Below are 17,751 nucleotides of genomic sequence, written 5' to 3' on the forward strand. Positions count from 1 at the left end.
GCCTTTTAGTCATGCCAGGTTTGATCCTTCACCACTAAGGAGCAATAGTTAATCAATAGTCCGAACAGAGCAGTAATATGAGGTTACTGTATGAGCAACTGGTAAGTAGGCAGAAAAAAAACAACATCTGCACAACAGTTAATTGGCTGGACATTTGACAGGGTCAGCAGGAGGAAGAAGTAAAGAGTTACATATCAATAGGATCACATGGTGAAAAACCAAATCAATTGTGCTGAATTGATTGAACATTAGTTTTTTCCCCCCGCTATTTATATGAAAAACACATGAAAATGTGTAAGTTATGATCAAAGCAAGCCAAGGACAGATTAACTCGTGGAACCAGCAAACACAACTTTGAGGCGGAGACATAAAACAGGCATTTTAATCAAAGCTAAGTGAAATATAGATCCCTCTCCTCTCGGGGTTCTTCACATTATGCAGGGAGGAAAAGGAAAAAAAAAAAAAAGCGAGGAAACGGAGAGTGGCAAGAGTGAGGAATACACTACAGTGTTCAAAGCCAACCTTGTCAATAGTACTCACAGTGGGCTAGGGGAGTGTAATAGCACTTCCCTGATTCTACATTGATATCATATAATCCAGTGTGCCCTGTTTCAGTATCATATTTATCTAACCTGCTGGGGGACAGGCTAAGGGGGACGGTGTCCCTGCTGCTAGGAGCAGACACATTACACACCGCCTTGTGTATTCTTATTGATTACTCCCACCCCACTGCCCAGGGACCATAATTTAACTCAGCAGGCACTACAGTTAATACTGGAATTCAAACATTCCATCTACACTTCAAGAGCCAAAAACAATTGACACTTTAAAAATGTGCAGGGCCCTTTCTAAATGGGATCTGAAGGGAGTGGATCTCCATTTTCTTCTGTGCGCTTTCTCTTTTCTTTTTTTTATCCCCTGCCGCTTCTTTCTTCCTCTCTGAGCTGATGCTCAAACTGTGGAGATTTTAAAGAGCAACAATGTCTCAAGTGATGTTTTAATTAGAAAACTGAGGTTTGAGCATTCTGCTTTTGCAACTTATTTTCGTTTAACTCTAATATCTTGACGCAATAGAAGCAATTTGACAACAGTTTATGGTGAAATGTGAATCTGTATTCAAGCTTTACTTATGCAACAAAGTGGACTACAAATCATGGACATAAGACAGGATGACTGAAGGTGTGTGGGGTAACCTGCTTCTTCTCACCTCTCACATAAATCTCACGAGATTAATTCTGCAAAATGTTAAAACTGTTCAGGGAAATCATGAAAGTACATGTCACCAAAGAGGCTGAAGATCAACATTTTCCGTCAGAAAAGAGTTGATTTGCAAAATCTGGCAAGCGTAAAGCCATATTAAAAAAGTGAACTCTATGGAGCCTTGTATAAAAAAAGGCCAAAAGTACAGCATACACAGTAAATTTTTTTAATTGAAAAAATAGCAATCACATTTTACACCATAGCAGTAAAACATGAGGGAGACAGAGCTACTACTATTATTCTGTAGGTTGTCTTAAATCGAAACAAACTAATGTGAGAGATACCGTTAGTAATCCTTATTTATTATTTCACCCATTTCAATATATTGCAATTTAATTAATACATCTGCAAATGATTAAGGAGCAATAATAATAATAATAATAATAATAATAATAATAAAATAAAGGTCTTATTCTTAAGGAAGCAATCAAACCTTTCTTTTTAGGACCCAACGGAGGCACCACCACACTTTACTCAAAGCTAAAAAAATAGTATCAGTGGAGCTTAATATACATTAATTAAACTGACTCTGTTTCCTTTAATGAGAGCTGGAGGATTTGATGTCAATGCAGCTAAATTCACAAAGGGTTCAATGCACTTAATTAAGCAGCATATCTGCAATAAACTGAAATAATCAATATAGAAAAGAAATCTAGATATAATTCAGCTTTGTTATGGATCCTACGTAAGACGCCAACTCACCTTAGAAATAGGTAAAATTACCTTTATTAGGTTTTAGTTGGAGACCTTTTCCTTTCTGGTGCAACAATTAAAATGCCTGTTTTATCAAGGCTTTTAGTCATATGTGGCAGAGCTTGCTGTTGCATCTGTGTGTTGCGCAGAGATAGAGAGTCTATGGAGGGCCAGGGAAGCAGACTCCAGAGATCCATCCATCTCAATCTGAGGCTACAGCTGACACCTTACAAAGAGGTACAATTAATAAGGGCATTATCCAGCAGCAGGCAACAATGGAGTTCTAAAGCAGAGACACCAACCTCAGGAGGCCCAGGGAGCAGAGAAAAGGGAGCGTGTCTGTTTATGGGTGGGGGGAAGTGTGAGCCAAAGTGCTTCAAAATGGAATGCATTACAACCAGTGTCTTCAGGATATAAATTACAATCTATTACATCTGACAATTATGATAGATGGTGAACACTGGGTGGTACACAAAATAGGTCAAAATTATTTTTAATAATTTCTACCTTTGACTCGTATGATATTTTTGGCTGGATAAAAGTAAAAGAAAAAAAAAAGTACAAGAGACTCTTTACTGCCTGACTGATGATAGCTCTTCAGGTTATAGAGACATCATTAGAAGGAAACCTGAGTTATCAAACCTGGTCTAACTGATAATGGAGCCCTCATGAAATTGTCCTGTTAGTGCAGGTTGAGTGCAGCTCTGTGGTTCACAGGGGATAGGGCGGGGACACCGCTGCACTGACATTTACAGCAATCCAGGAGTTGTTTGTGGTCACTGGACTGGAGACAAACGTTGAACCCAAAAGGTCAGAGGGATTGTGGCTAAATTTCATCCACAGTGGAGGTCCCTCTGTTGGAAAAGACAAACAGAAAGCAGCTGAGGTGTGTTGGGGGCCAATCCTGTTTTCCCTAGAAATCAATCTGTCATCATGTAAACACAAGCCCAGCCCAAAAGGAGGATGGAGCTGAATGAATATTACCTCCCCCATGCAAAAAAAAAAAAAAAAAGTTAAAAGGATATCAAACAAAAATACAATTAATACGACCTGAACAGAGGAGTGAAACAAAGCTCTGGGAATAAATTCCTAAATAATACAGTCAAAATCACTTCATTTTTTTAAAACAGTCAAGAGTTTCCCCCCACCCCCTCATAGTGATGGTTTTATATATTTTACAGCTCATTCCACAAGGAGAGGATGAGCTTGCTTATGGATTAAGGCTTTGATCAATAACAAGATAGGAGGCCGGCTCTCTAAGCTCAAGAAAATTAATTCGAAATGCAGTCAAACTCTTATCGACCCGCAGCCAGGGCTGCTTTCATTGGAGGTTGTTGATAATCCACCAATATTGTGATGAGCAGCTAATCTCTTATTTTAAATATGACTTCCACTGCAAATAATAAAAGTAAAGACTGGCCAGTCATTTGTTATCTAAACAGAATGTGGGGTCATGAGATGTGTTTGGATGAACAGTGCTTTAAGTTCATCTTTACAACTTTTCAGTCAAGAAAAAGTTTTGTTCATAGTAGCTAGGTGGAGAACTTTAGACATAACTGTCCAGTTGAAGAAAAATAAATGATTTGTTCATTTTTTTATTACTTGAAGAGGGACAACAAACAGTAACTGTTAAAAAGGAGACGGGCCTGACAGGAGAGAACCAATTTGTAGATGCAATTCCAGGCAGAGCTTTTCTGTTGAAAAGAACAATAAGGATACACTTGTAGAGTAAAAAATGCAACACATTAAACACATTTTTGTTACAGATGGACTTTCCACATTTTGAAACAAAAATAAAGATAAAATACAGAAAACATTGCTTGCAAAAAGTGCTGCAGCTAGATTGAGGGTATCATTAAAAAAAGACATGGCAAAAGAAGATAGAAAGGTACATAGAATTAGACATGAGTCAACATTTGTTTCCAAACCAATCCAGTCTTAGTAGACCTGTTCTTAACTTTTGTTTCTGTAGAAACAATGTTTAATCCTTGAATATAAACATACTCCACATTTCTGCTCATTTATCAGTTTGTTTGAAACCAGACTGGAAACCAATAAGACAAATGTGAAATTATCTCAAAATGTTTAAACATCGTACATTTAAATATCAGACAGTTTCTTATCATCTAAAATATTTAAGATTCATTTTTGATATTCAGAAAATCCTTTTAACAAAGTTCTTCAAATTTGTTCAAAATCGCATACCCAGGTATTTATCCTCTTATTCTAAAAATTAATTCTCACCTGGATTGAGTTTAGGTTACACAGATTTTTAACAAAAACCTTGAGATTCTCATTTTTGCAATACCCTTGCAGATTGACAACTTTGTTATCAGTATGCTTGCATGTCAGTATGAGGATGCACATCTGGAAGATTGAGAGTAATATAAAGAACAGAGAACCTAATATAGTTCCCTGACAAACTTCTGTTCCAGTTTTTATTGAAAAGAAAGCAATCTCCTGTTATTTTAGAAACCACTCACAGCAGGATAATGATTTGAGACATACTGAATTTTCACAATTTTGACATCAAGACTGATCAACTTTGGGTTATATCTTCTTCAGGTCTAAAGACATAGTTCAAATTACATTATAAAGTGATTGTTCAATAGTAAGGTAGACAGCAGATTCTGACCAATAGTCTAAATCATAAAGGATTTAAATAACCTAAAAGTTACAATGAAAAGTTTTCTCTTTTTTATGTCTGAACTAACCTGTTTGATTGGCAACTTATTACTTATAAGTAAGAATGTGGACTTATATTTTTCTATGAAAATGGTACACATAACTCCTTTAGAAGCTGTCCAAAATATTTAGAGACTGCTGATTAATCCTCTAGTGTGATCTCAAAGAAATTAATGCCATCTGTATCATGAATTGCAGCAGTTCTGTTGCAACTTATAGTTAGCTCTTTATACACACACACACACACACACACCCCCGCCCACACACACACAAATATATATATATATATATATATATATATATATATATATATATATATATATATATATATATATATATATATATATATATGTATGTAAACCAATTTTTGACCATAATAAGATCCAAGAAAATTTAAATATTGCTGAACAAAACCAAAAAATACTTTCCACCAATTTACAGATCTCTCTGCCTGAATGTAAAGATTTAAGCAGATTTTATGACAGTAATAGAATTCACAACACATTGTTTTACAAAATTAAATTTCTTGCTGTGGCCAAAACAAAAAAAACAAAACAACTCCCCACCCCCCCCCCCCAAAAAAAATTAAGATTTTTCTTTTTCTGTTCTTATTTTCACTTGCTATGTCAAAACTAAAATAAATAAATAAATAAAGTAACTGCAGATATCAGTTATTATGATATAAGATTCTTCTGAGAGTTTAGAATTTCCTTGGACTAAAGAGACGTATCGGTCAAGCTTTTCTTTCCAGTCAACCAATCAAAAGTTGTCCCTCTATGCCACAGAGGCAGCACTTATGATGAGCCTCATTCCCCTCTGGCACAAACTTTTAACACTGGGGAACGGTTGTTGTGCAAGTTACAAATCAGAAGCAAAAACAAAGCAGGTTAATTGATGATCAGCGCGATTGGGTTTTAATGAGGCCACGATGCCCACGGCCAGGCCCAGATCAGGATACGCAGGCACTTTCTCCTCAGTGCTCCGTCTTCTTTGATCTTGTTTGGTTCCTCGACTGCGGCGACAGCCATTGTTGGCTTTAATTACTTCACGAACCAAATGGTACGGATGAAAGATAGGTTTCTGTAATTAATAAAATTTCCATAAATTTGAATCACTAACCAGTCTCATTAGCTGGCGCCTTTTGTCTTGACTGAAGTTCCCATGTCATCTTTTTCCAACTTTAACTATACAGAAAAGATATTTCTCGAGGGCAGGGATTCACTTGATATGCACCATATTTCCTGATAATCAAATTCACTGTAGGTAATTAAATGCAGCACACACTGTAGTCCTGCTCCAGTGATTGAGGTCAACCTGAGGAAAACGGCAATTGCTGCATTAAACCAAGCAAAGGTAAAAAAAAAAAAAAAAAGTCTTTTCAATTAGGTATTTCAGAGGAACGCTGCAGCTGCGGGCATGTTGATCTTATTCAAGCTTAAAAACATAATCAAATTGTTGAAGAATTTGTCTTTGATCATGTGTAATCAGGTTCAGGGCTGCTTGCTGCATCACTGAGTTGCAGGGTTGCTTGTTGGCACTTGGCGGTTTGGATGGAAGTCAGCTTGGCAGTGACCAAGCTGCAGGGTATTCACAGGACAATAAAAAGGACAGTTACTCAGAGGGAGAAAACACCTGTTGTTTTGGAGATTTCAAATATGTTTGGATTGGAAAGCATTTGCTGAAATTTAAAGAAAAGCAGTGCCTTGTGAAACTACAAACACAACTTGAACTTATTCACATTTTGTTGTACGAATTTCAAAGTATTTAATTGTACAGAGGAAGGAAAATACTTTAAAAAAAAATTAATACCCTTTTATCGTCAATACACTTTATCCTGATTTCATAGTGACAGATTAACACAAGTAGTCTAAAATTGACAAGAAAAATGGTACATGGTTTCATCAAAAGAAGAGCCATTAAAAAGTGTCGTGCATTCATATTCAGCCCATTTTACCCTGATACACCTAAATAAAACCCACTGTAGCCTACTGAAATCACCCACAATGGCTTGCAGATGTATTGGCACTCAATAAACTCAAAATAATTTTAAACGGACAAATGTTTCACTGCAATGAACTGGCGATCTGTTCAGGGTGTACCCTGCCTCATGCCCAACGCCTCATCAGTGCCTCAGTGAACCTGCAAGGATAAGCAGATTTAGATAATGGACAAATGAATTTTTATGTATTTTGAAATATTGTATGCTATATAGCAATACAAAAGAGCATATAACTCTGAAATTAAAAAAAAATACAGATTTTGGGGTGCATTCATATTCATGCCTTTTTAGTCTTACACCTCATCTACCCTCAGAATTCACCCAACTCCTAAACAAAGCCCAGTTTTGTGTAATAAAACTCAGTTCTGTGACGGTTTCAACGGCTTGCAATAGATTATTAGAGTACAAACAGCATGACGAAGATCAAAGAACTGCACCAGACAGGTCAGGGACAAAGTTGTGGGGAAGTTTAGAGCAGAATTAGGTTATAAAGTAGAATCCAAGCTTTGAATTGAAGGGCAGGTGTTTGTACTTGGTTTATTTTGGGGGATCAGAGTACAGGGGAGTGGATGTGATTGCACATCACACCTTTCAGTTTTATTTTTGATGCACTACTCTTTTTTACAATATAAAATAAAAAAAAATACTATTTTCTGGACTTTTATTCAGATGCATAAATCATTAAAGCAATTAACTGCATCAACAGTATTTCTAATAAAAACACACCTCCATCAATGCATTTTTTTTCTCCTTTGGTGTAAAAATGAAGCTTTTTCCAATTATCACAGACCAGGTCAGACAAAAGGGAAGCAAGTCTTTGTTGCTTTGTGACAATGCTCTATAATCTTGCGGAAGAACAGCCTGTCATTACCCGGCTGTGGTGTAATAGACTGACATGGATGCTATGGGGAGCAATTGATTCCAGCACATCAATCAGTAGGGGAAGCACACCTTTAATGATTGCAGAGAAGTGGCTTGTTTGTCCTCAACATCACGATAAACGCTAACACGGAAGTGGCGCACAATGCCAGGTTGGCTGACTGAAGAGGTAGTTGCTTATAATGAGGAATTCTACAGACCACTCCCTGGTCTTATTTCTAAGAGTTTGCTTGATAATCCTGCAGCTCTGGTCTTGAAAAGCATAATCAAAATACAGAATTTTTCATTTTGTATATTACATGATTCAAGCATCTCATCAAGGATGAAATTAAAGAGAACATTTTTATCTGTGTTTGTTTAGATTAAAAACTCTCTGTCTGTAGGTATGCGTGCCAGTTAGAACAAAAGATGCAGAGAATATACAATCTTCTTCTCTAAAAGGGAAGGTCCCACCTGATTAAAAAGGGCAGGGGAAAGACTTTGGCGGGCCAACTGGGAGAGGTCAAGGATACACAGAGCAGCTCCACTCACCCCGCCTCCTCTCGCATCATTTTTTTATATGACAGCAGCACCCGGAGGTTGAAGTTCGGCGAGACTCTTCATGAACAGAGCGCTTAGCGTCAAACACAAGATTAAAGCAGGGGTGTCGCATCTTGGCAGGACCAAATGAAAATATCAACTGCTAAGCTCACCCCCACCACCACCATCCTTCTGAAAAAGCCAAGGGACAGGTATCTAATATTAGAGAGTAAAGCCTAGTTAGCAAAGGCAGCCTGCTGCTTTCCACATTCTCAGCGCTGGTCAAAAGGCCAGACTGGCTTTGGAATTGCTTTATTGGGGAAATATATTACAGTAGAGGCCTGCAGAACAGCCTTATTAAGGAGGCAGAGAAAAGATGCCCTCGTGACATGTAGTAGGAACTGGGGACATTTCCATATTACTGAATGAGATGCAATTTTAGATTTTTTATTTTTTTTTTGCAAAGCACTATAATCAAGGGAGCTGAAATCTTTAAAGCTTAATCCTGCGGTTCAAAACATAAGATAGCAGTCTAAAACCCCACAGTGTCTCTAAACACGTTGAGCTTGTGAAACTGTATGGAAAGTTAATTTCATTTTAAACAGGAAATAAAGTTAAAGAGACACACTATCAAAGTGGTTCAGCCACGTGTTTGGGATTTAACAAGCACATTTTAGAGAGAAGCAATTTTGTTGTTCACAAATGACTTGTTTTCTTCCCTCGTCACAGCGCAGCGACAGAAGCTGGTGCTTCAGCTCTTGAGTGGCTTGGAGGAATAAAAGAGGCTTATCTGGCCCCTCTCATTTCTTCGGCCACATAATCAGATGACCTGAGGAGAGCTTAAAGAAACAAAGCCAGTCCAACAGTCCCTACTCTATCTATCTATCTATCTATCTATCTATCTATCTATCTATCTATCTATCTATCTATCTATCTATCTATCTATCTATCTATCTATCTATCTATCTATCTATAGATATCTATCTATCTAAACAAATCCAACTAGAGGTAATGTAACAAAGTAAAAATCAAACTTTATGGCCTCAGCTCACCCATAAAACTCTCTCCAGAAAACCTCATTTGCAATAATTTATTTGACACATTTCTAGTTAGTTCTTTTCGTGAAAATCTGAACTTTTTATTGTAAAGTTTAATAGTCTAAACACAATTCATGAAGAAATCAATATTTACACACATAAAAAAACACTTGAAAAGTTGACTAAACAAAGCAGCAAGACATCCAAACAAACTCCTTCCACTCTATTTCATTTGACATTGTAGGTAAATAAATGGCTTAAAGATTTTTTGCCACATGATCCCTGCCAACGCCTATTTTCTTCCCCTGTCATACAGCACTATTAATAATCATAAACTCCAGCAAGACATGAAGCTGATCTCGAAGGCTTTTCTATAATCCCTCCCCTGGAAGTGGTCTTTACTGGAAGGCTAGTTTTGTGATGGGCTCACCCAGTCGCACAATGTTGCACTGGGATACAGCATTCAGCTTAAGCCAACTTATCTACTGCATTCAAAGCACATCCATTGAGCTATGTGGGGGAGACTTTTTGCCGATCTATTAAAAAAAATGCTCTTATCTGTATTTAGCATATGCTGTGTATGTCAGCGCTGGCAGCTTTAGACGGATTTACACAGAAAAGGAAGGGGAAAAAACACCTCAAGGTATTCTTGAGCTGAAACTAGTGATAACATTTGGAAACTTCTGCAGACAAGCAGGTTTTACAAAAAGACACATTTATTTGTTACTTTGTGTTACTTTTTGGTGCAAAGTGAATGTTTTTGAATTAAATTAGCCTTTTTTTAAAGAAATGGTTCCATTTTCTGCCTGAATGCATAGAAACACTGTTGCCACTCAACAACAGGAATCAAAACAGCTTTTCCTTCAGTAAACATTTAAACATAAAATAGCAATATTTATACAACGTGCATTTTTGCACTCTTAATACAGAAGAGAATTGAAAATTAAAACATTTTTGAGTGTGTTTGATGGAGTGAGAAACAGTTTGTATTAAAAACAGTCGAGAAGAAAAAAAGATTTGTTGTTGCTAGCTGATGGGTACTTTTTGGATTCCAGCAGCAAATTATGTGGAAATAATCCACACATGAGGCTTTCAGTGTGTTTTAGTGGGAAATCCTTCAGAGGAAACGCTGCTGCTGCAGAAAAGAAGGGCTCCCAGCCCCTTTCTTTCACTTTGCTTTCATTACAACAGACAAGCCTTGTTTGCACTGAGACGTAATCACTCTTAGACAGAGGGGGAAACTCAACATTTGCTCAACAAAACTGAAACAAATTTTGCACAAAAATAAAATAAAAAAATACACAACTGGATTTCCTCCTTGAGCTGTGAGAGAGGAAGAAAAATATTTGGCTTTCAATGGGACGAGAGGAAAATTTTTATGCAAACCTAACTTTGTTAGTTGGTTGCTTTTGTACATTGTCAATCTGAACCAAATGTAAAATATTTATTAGGTTTTTTTTTTCTTCTTCCTTTTTTATTATGTTGCAAGAAAACCTTTATTTAACTCTGCTCTCTGGGCAGCGGAGCTTTGGCCTTTGAAGCGATTGAGAAAGAGCTCCGTCATTTATGCTGCATTCAGTGCTGAGAACTGAGCCTCCAAAAACAGCAGTATCCTCTCATACCTGTTGAGAACACTTTCATCCTTAATGGGCTCATTAGCCACATTGTTAATTGAGTGCCATTCAGGCCAACATCAAAGCTAATAATAATTGTTTACTTACTTTAGTTGCTTCACCAAAATAGACCCAACTGAGGTGGAAGGTTGCTTGGTTAGAAAGTGTGCGTTCAGACAGGGATGTCCACTCCAAAATTAACTGAAAGGAAGAAAAATGGATCATTAAAAATGCTGTTTTTAGTTCAGATGTGTCTGAATTTTAATTAACCAATTAAGGAAGGATGGAAATGAGTAAGTAAATGTTTTAAAAAGTGTCTTAATGTCAAAAATTGTGTTTTATTTGTGCATTTTTATCTTTATTTATTCTACATTTATTTTGTAATAAAATAAATATAGGATATAGAATAAACTAAATACTTAAAATAATAATACAATAAAATAATAATAATAATAATAATAATTTCTGAGTTCTTCTCCTGCAAGTTTCCTCTCTGCCAGCCTGCTGCCACATTAGTGGATAATGGGATGGCAAAATGGAGGCTAACTCATTGGAATTAAATTTATCAGCATGTGCTCAGAGGTAATAAGCTGTCAGTTATAAAATGAAGATTTGTATTTAGATATATGATAGGAAGAAGAAATGAATAGGCAAAATAAATGAAGCTGCTTTACAACTAAATTACTTATTTGGAGCCAACAGACCACGGAGGGGATCACGTTGATGACAGTGATTATTGCAGATAATATTTTCTCCCCTGTGGAGGTGAAATAGCAAATATGAAATAGGTTCACAAAGAGTTAACACAAGGCTCACACAAATGTTTTTGCTGGACGGTACCATTATCAAACATTATAATGTAGGAAATCTAATTAGTACTGAGGTGCTGAATGACAGTCGTGTTAGAAGTGACAATTATCAGGCAATATTTTAAACATTTTCAGACGTACTGTATATGCATGCAGCTTTGTCTATAATCATGTAGCTGAACTGCTTTCACATTAAATGCTGTCACTTTAAATTCAGCTCCAGTCCGGTGGGGAAGCTGAGTATCCATTTCAAACTAAAATTTTCATGAAAGCATGGATTTCTGGTTTGTTTGTTTTTTCATAAAAAAGAGAGAGAGAAGAGGGCTGAGCTGATGAAAGCTGGTCAAAGTTACACCTGGGCTCCAGGCTAAGGCAGATCCATTTCAATTGATTAGGTATCTGAGCGTGATGAAAGTTTTTCAAAAAGTGACACCACAGTCAAAGCATTTCAAAGACAACAATTCCCGCTGCATGCCAGGATGCAAAAAACATGCCAGAACTCACGTGAGAAAAACAGATGAAACATTTAAAAGCATTGCATTTAAAATTATGTGACAGTAGCTGTCCTTCTGATTCCCTGGCAACTAATTTGTCGTCTGTGTAAGATGTCATTTTAGTCATCTAAATTATTTGATAGCAGCAATCTATTATTATTTACTCAATTTGTGCATTGCGGGAAGACTTTTGTAGCATTTAAAAAAAAATTAAAAATCTAAATGTTGACACTATCAATTCCAAACAGGAAATTATTTAAAAAGAAATATTTGGGGAAAAAACAAAAAAGAAACAAGCTATTTATCAGGTGCTTTTCACAAAATGGACTGTTTTCAATGTTTTGTAACTAAAACATAGGCATTTGTGATAAGTATTGTGATTTGTAAAAACACAGCTTTTTTATTGAGAATGTGTAAAAAAAATATATTTATTTATACTCTTGTTTCTTCTGAATGGAAGTAAAATTAATTTTTTGGAGTGGCCTAGGCAAATTGAGTCCGATAAAATAGATATATAAAAAACAAATTAAAATAAAAATAAAAATCTGTGATAGCAGACAAAGATTAGGGTCATTGTAAGGAGTTCTTCCAAACAAAGATTTGGAGCTAATCACAAAAACAAAAAATAAATTGTAAAATATTATCAGTGAATACAAAGAAAAAGTTCATCAGCAATTACAATAGGAGTTGGACTTTCTAAATCCAAATTTAGATTATTGCATTGATTATTGACAAGCTAAGTAGTACTGTTAATGAAAAAGAGGAACAAATATAGATTTAAAAAAAAATAATAGTCATTTTACATTGTTTTATTTTCTTTTAAAATATGTTTATCATTTCCATTTCAAAACAAAGTTTTGAATGAAAATCTTTTAAGATGCTCAGCGTATGAATACATATGAGTTTAAATATTTTCATACCAGCATTATTAAAGACGGCAGGTCTCAGGAAAATTTGTTTAAAACAAGATATTTTTAGTTTTGCAGAGCTAATTTTCTTTTTTACTTGCAATAATAAAGCAAAATTTATTTGTGACAAAGTCACATGACTGATTATTATCTTAAAGCTGCAGTACCTTTAAATATATATATCACCTATTGTGAGAAAGATTTGTTAGATATGTTCTTTTCATCTGAGCAGCCTGGTGTAAACAAGCAAAGAAAAGTGTATTAAAAATGCTGTGTCTGTAGGGCTCATGTCTGATGTCTGTCAAATCATTAAAAAAAAGGAGAGACTCTCTTATCAAATGCCTGGGATCAGCAATAGTGGTGGCACATCACTGAGATGAGGTATGCCTTCCATGGGGGCAACTCGAGGGGGCCTTTTGTGAATTTATAGAGTGCGATAAAATCAGCTTCATATTTCTCCGCGAAATCGGCTGATGAAAGGAGCCTGCAAGAGAATTACACGACGGAGAGTTTTGTCGCCAGACCCGTAGGCTTTAGAGGCTGGGAATTGAAAAGATAATGAGAAAAGCTATGCTGCAAGGTTGGCTGTGTTTAATAAGTCATCATGCCTCCTATCTATTGTTAGGAGCCCACCAAAGATTGTGTTTCCGCCATTGCTTAATACTCTGCAGCAAGCAAGCGTTTCAATGGCTATATTATAACCAGCACGGCGTCGAAGGGGGCTGGAAGCTTATAGCAGAGACACCATTAGAGTCTTATGATAGCAGTGAACAAAGAACTGAAAAAAATGGGTCTGTTCTCTGGTTTTCTTTTCCTCTAAAAGAAAATGTGACTGCAGTTAAGATTTTTCAGCTCTCAACTTATATTTTTCTGCAAATTATTTGTGTCAGTGAAAACAAAATGAAACAAAAAAAAACAACAACAAATAAGGCTGCAAATGACAGCAATATAAAGAACAACATAACAGAATGGAAGAAGTGATACTAAAAGAAATTTTCATCTCATAACTCATCAAACAAATTTCCCTCACTCCAGTTCTCTCTTTCTTCTCCTTGCAGAGTGTATGAAGGAAAACGAATGTAAATGTGAGCTGATGATGAATGGCTAAACTGAATTTCTGAAAAGAATTAATGCTTTGTAGTGACACTTGACACATATTGGATGAAGGAAAAATGAGGAAAAAATAGAATAAATAAGGGCGTACATTTTCTTTTTTTTTTTTTTTTTACAGCTTGTGTAATTACTGTATGACACATGTAATGGCCCATTTTTTGCATTTTGACGGCACGCTTCAGAGCCATCTTTTGTCTTCATGTCACCGCCTCAGGGCATGCATGAAAACAACACCATTACTACACTCAGAACTAGACTGTTTGTTGTACATTTGTCCGCTTACATCTGTCTCTGCTAGCTCTAAAAAGACAGCCTTGTCGCACACTCTGATCAACAAGAGTCAGTCAGAAAGGATTTTTGAAGCGTGCAGAGTTTTTAACATGGAAATTGGCTTTGAACCCCATCTGCACAGGTCGGCACATCTCTGGGCAAAGCTCCGCTGCTGCTGCTGACGGAGAAAATGAACAATCGGTTCCTCGTAATGTGGTCTGATTATTATCCTACTTACCTCCCACAAATTTAAACTCAGAGCAAATTTCTGTACCCTGTGAAATCTGTAAACTTGGAAGTAAGGAGGGGTATTAATGTCTGTTTTCAGAAAAAAAATGAAGCTCTATCTACATTGAGGTTTGAAAACAAACAAACAAAAAAAACTCAGATCAACAAAGCACTTTCTGAGTCCAACACAGGAAAACAACACCTTATGGAGACTACATGGAGAAAAACAGAATATTCAAAATTGGTTGGTTTTAACATTGCCATCAACTTCGGCCAGCAGGAAATAACTTTTAAAAATCCTACCTGGGTAGAAATGTTGTTTTCAGACTCCAAAATTAAAACAAAAAAAAGCTCTAAGATTTATATGTCAGGCTCAAGTGAGGTGGGACTCAGACTGTGCAACATGATACAAACCCGAGCAAAGTTTGAGCTGAGTGAGTTCAGCGACTTTGGGAAGGGATCTGTCAGCATCCAATCTGAGATGTCTTTATTTGACGTGATTGTGTGTTTTTTTTTTTTTTTTTTTTGTTCGCGGCCGGTCCAGCCCGCCAGTGTCCCTTTCAGCCCTAAAAGCAGCTGGGTCCCTGACCTCTACAGCAGCGGCCCTCAAAGCCTGGCTCTTTTCAGGCTCGGGAGCACAGGGGGAACCTCCCCGTTCCCTCCCACCGGCAACATCCCTTTCAGCTGCAGAGATAACTTTATTCATCTTGTGCATCATTGTATCCAGTTGAATGCGAAGAACTATGCAGACACTTGAGTGAATTGAGCTAGCGTGCGTGCATGTGTTAAGGACAGGAAAGAATGGGAGGTGTTATGTCTCAATTTCAGCAGATTGACAGAAATATATACAGTATATATATATATATATATATATATATATATATATATATATATGCAAGAACTTCAAAAAAACAACTTCCAGCATTTTTCAATTCACCAGGAGAGAAGAAGTTGATCAAATTTGAGGAAGACAGAGTCATGATTTCATATTAGCACTTAAAATTTGCAATCACTGAAAAACAAATATTTTGAGAATTACACTAGGGCCTGCAGATGCTTTCTCTCAGTTTCCAGAGCCAATTTACATAAAAGTGCTAAATAGCTGTGTTTTTCTCTCCCTCTCGCTCTCTTTTCTACAGCGGTAACCTCTGCTGATTCGGCGATGGACAGCTGCCAGAGACAGTTAAGCTTATGTTCACCTGCCTAACACCAAAACAGCACGAGGACCACCCTGCTCTTCTCTCATCATTCATATTCAAGCCAGGGCCTCTTGACAAGTCTGCTGATCTCACTCAATGTTTTGTGATTTGGACAATACGTTTTCAGTGTGTGGGCAAAAAAATGCTGAGGCCATCTCCCTTCTACGGGCCGGTCTTGTGAGACACAACTAAGGCAAAAGCTCTCAAACCTTCTCTCCTCTGTGAGAGTTCAGCCTGTCAGTGAATCTGTCTCATTGCCGACGAGTCAAACGAGAGTTTGATTCTTTAAATAAGGCTTGAAAAAAAAAAAGTAAAAGACTACCAATCTTCTTAAAGTTTTTAAATATATCAAATGTTTTATTCTAAAATAAGAATCTGTACACCAATCATTTCTGCTACATCACTTAGTGAAGCCATTCATTTTGAAGTCACATGTCACTTTTTGACACATTATATTTTGGAAAGTTTAAAAATAAAATATTTACTTGATGCTTCTCAAGTATATTTCTTATTCAGGGGCAGCCCAATGGATTACTGGGCTAAGCAACTGTTGGGGACCCAGATTGGCCTGGGGGTCCAACAAGAGTTTAATTTACCCAGTTAATGTTGACTAATACAATTATGCACATCCAGGTGCATTTTGAAAAATTCTAATATCTCAATAATTAAATTCAAAATCCAGACTATAATGATTCAATACACACATCTTGTGCTTATTCATGTTAATTGTTATGATTATGACTTACAGCTAATGAAAATCCATGTTTCAGTTTCAAAGAAAAGTAGAAGGAATTTGTTTTTTGTTGTTATTGCAGAAATGATATGCTATGGCCGACACAGCCCTGGAAAGCTGGCAGTTGTTCACAAGGAGGGCAAGTCATTAAAGTGTATTGCTAAAGAAGCCAGCTCAGTGCTGTATCCAACCATAATAATGTAAAGTTGAGTGGAAGGAAGAAATGGGAACTTAAACTACAGTAGAAGGGCAGCAATTCATGCAGGAAGAGCCACAAACAAGGGATGATTGCTTATCCTCTACAGCACATGGACATGCTTTTCAGTAGCAAGACATTATTAGGAAGAGAGTATAAAAAAAAAAAAGGTTTTATGTATTCAACCCTTCTGGTGAATTTGGAACTTCATAAGCAGCAAGCCATACTCAACATTACCGAAAAAAGCACTTAAAATATCACTCTGCAAGAAAATAATCTGTAATATAGACATCTGTACTTTTTGAGTTGGGTATCTGAACCAAATTAACTTTCATAGTTTAAGGTAAAAAAAAGTAACTAATTTTATAATTTCTCCTGCTAGTTGTGTCTGTGCACACTACAGATGTAAATAGCTAAGCAATTAATAGAGCTAAAAGACAACCTCTTGATGTCTTCAGACTCTGAAAATAATCAAAGCAAATTTTATCAAATTTACCTCTCTGCACCTTTCTCTGACTAAATCATAGAAGTTGAGAAAAACTTTTGTAAAACTGTCAACTGCTGAGAAAAACAAATCTCATCAAGCCCTAAAATTGCTTAATTTCACAGTTTACATACAAAAGAAATAGGAAATTCTTACAAAAATTAATATTGAAACGACAGTGGTTTAACATAAGCACATCCATCTAATACAGAACATCCATCTAACATGCTGCATAGTTAGAAAATAAAGTAAAAGGACAGATTGTTTAAAACAGTCAGTGTAGTGCATTGTTGGCTCACTATTCAACTGCAAAACAAGTTATTCAATGGTTATTTAATTAATTTCAATTCAGTTTGAAAATACTTTATTAATCCTAAAGGGAATTAATAAATGCAGAATGCAAAAATGGCAATATCAAAGGGAGTGGCACAGTGGCGGCTTTTGGGCCTCATAAGTCCTTGTTCCGGCACTGTTAAAACTATTTTGAAAAGTTTATTTGGCATCAGAAAATAATTAAAATAACAGCATTAAATCCTTTTTAGAGATTTAATGATATTTTAGCACACCAAGTAGACAAATAATATTAAAAAATAGATAGATGCATGAAAACTTTGGTATATTATTTTAGAAAT

At 36.3% G+C, this 17,751-nt stretch overlaps 1 long non-coding RNA gene across 1 annotated transcript; it reads right to left on the reverse strand.

Moving 5' to 3' along the window:
- Positions 1-1,412: 1,412 nt before the first annotated feature.
- On the reverse strand, positions 1,413-17,022 carry LOC116729882 (uncharacterized). Its single transcript, XR_004341214.1, has 3 exons — positions 14,811-17,022; positions 10,794-10,886; positions 1,413-2,807 (listed from the first exon to the last, which is right to left on the reverse strand). It is a non-coding gene; the product is annotated as an uncharacterized LOC116729882 (long non-coding RNA).
- Between the last annotated feature and the right edge of the window lie 729 nt (positions 17,023-17,751).

The sequence above is a fragment of the Xiphophorus hellerii genome, chromosome 2 (genome assembly GCF_003331165.1).
Source record: "Xiphophorus hellerii strain 12219 chromosome 2, Xiphophorus_hellerii-4.1, whole genome shotgun sequence".
In the NCBI taxonomy this organism is placed as follows: Eukaryota; Metazoa; Chordata; class Actinopteri; order Cyprinodontiformes; family Poeciliidae; genus Xiphophorus; species Xiphophorus hellerii.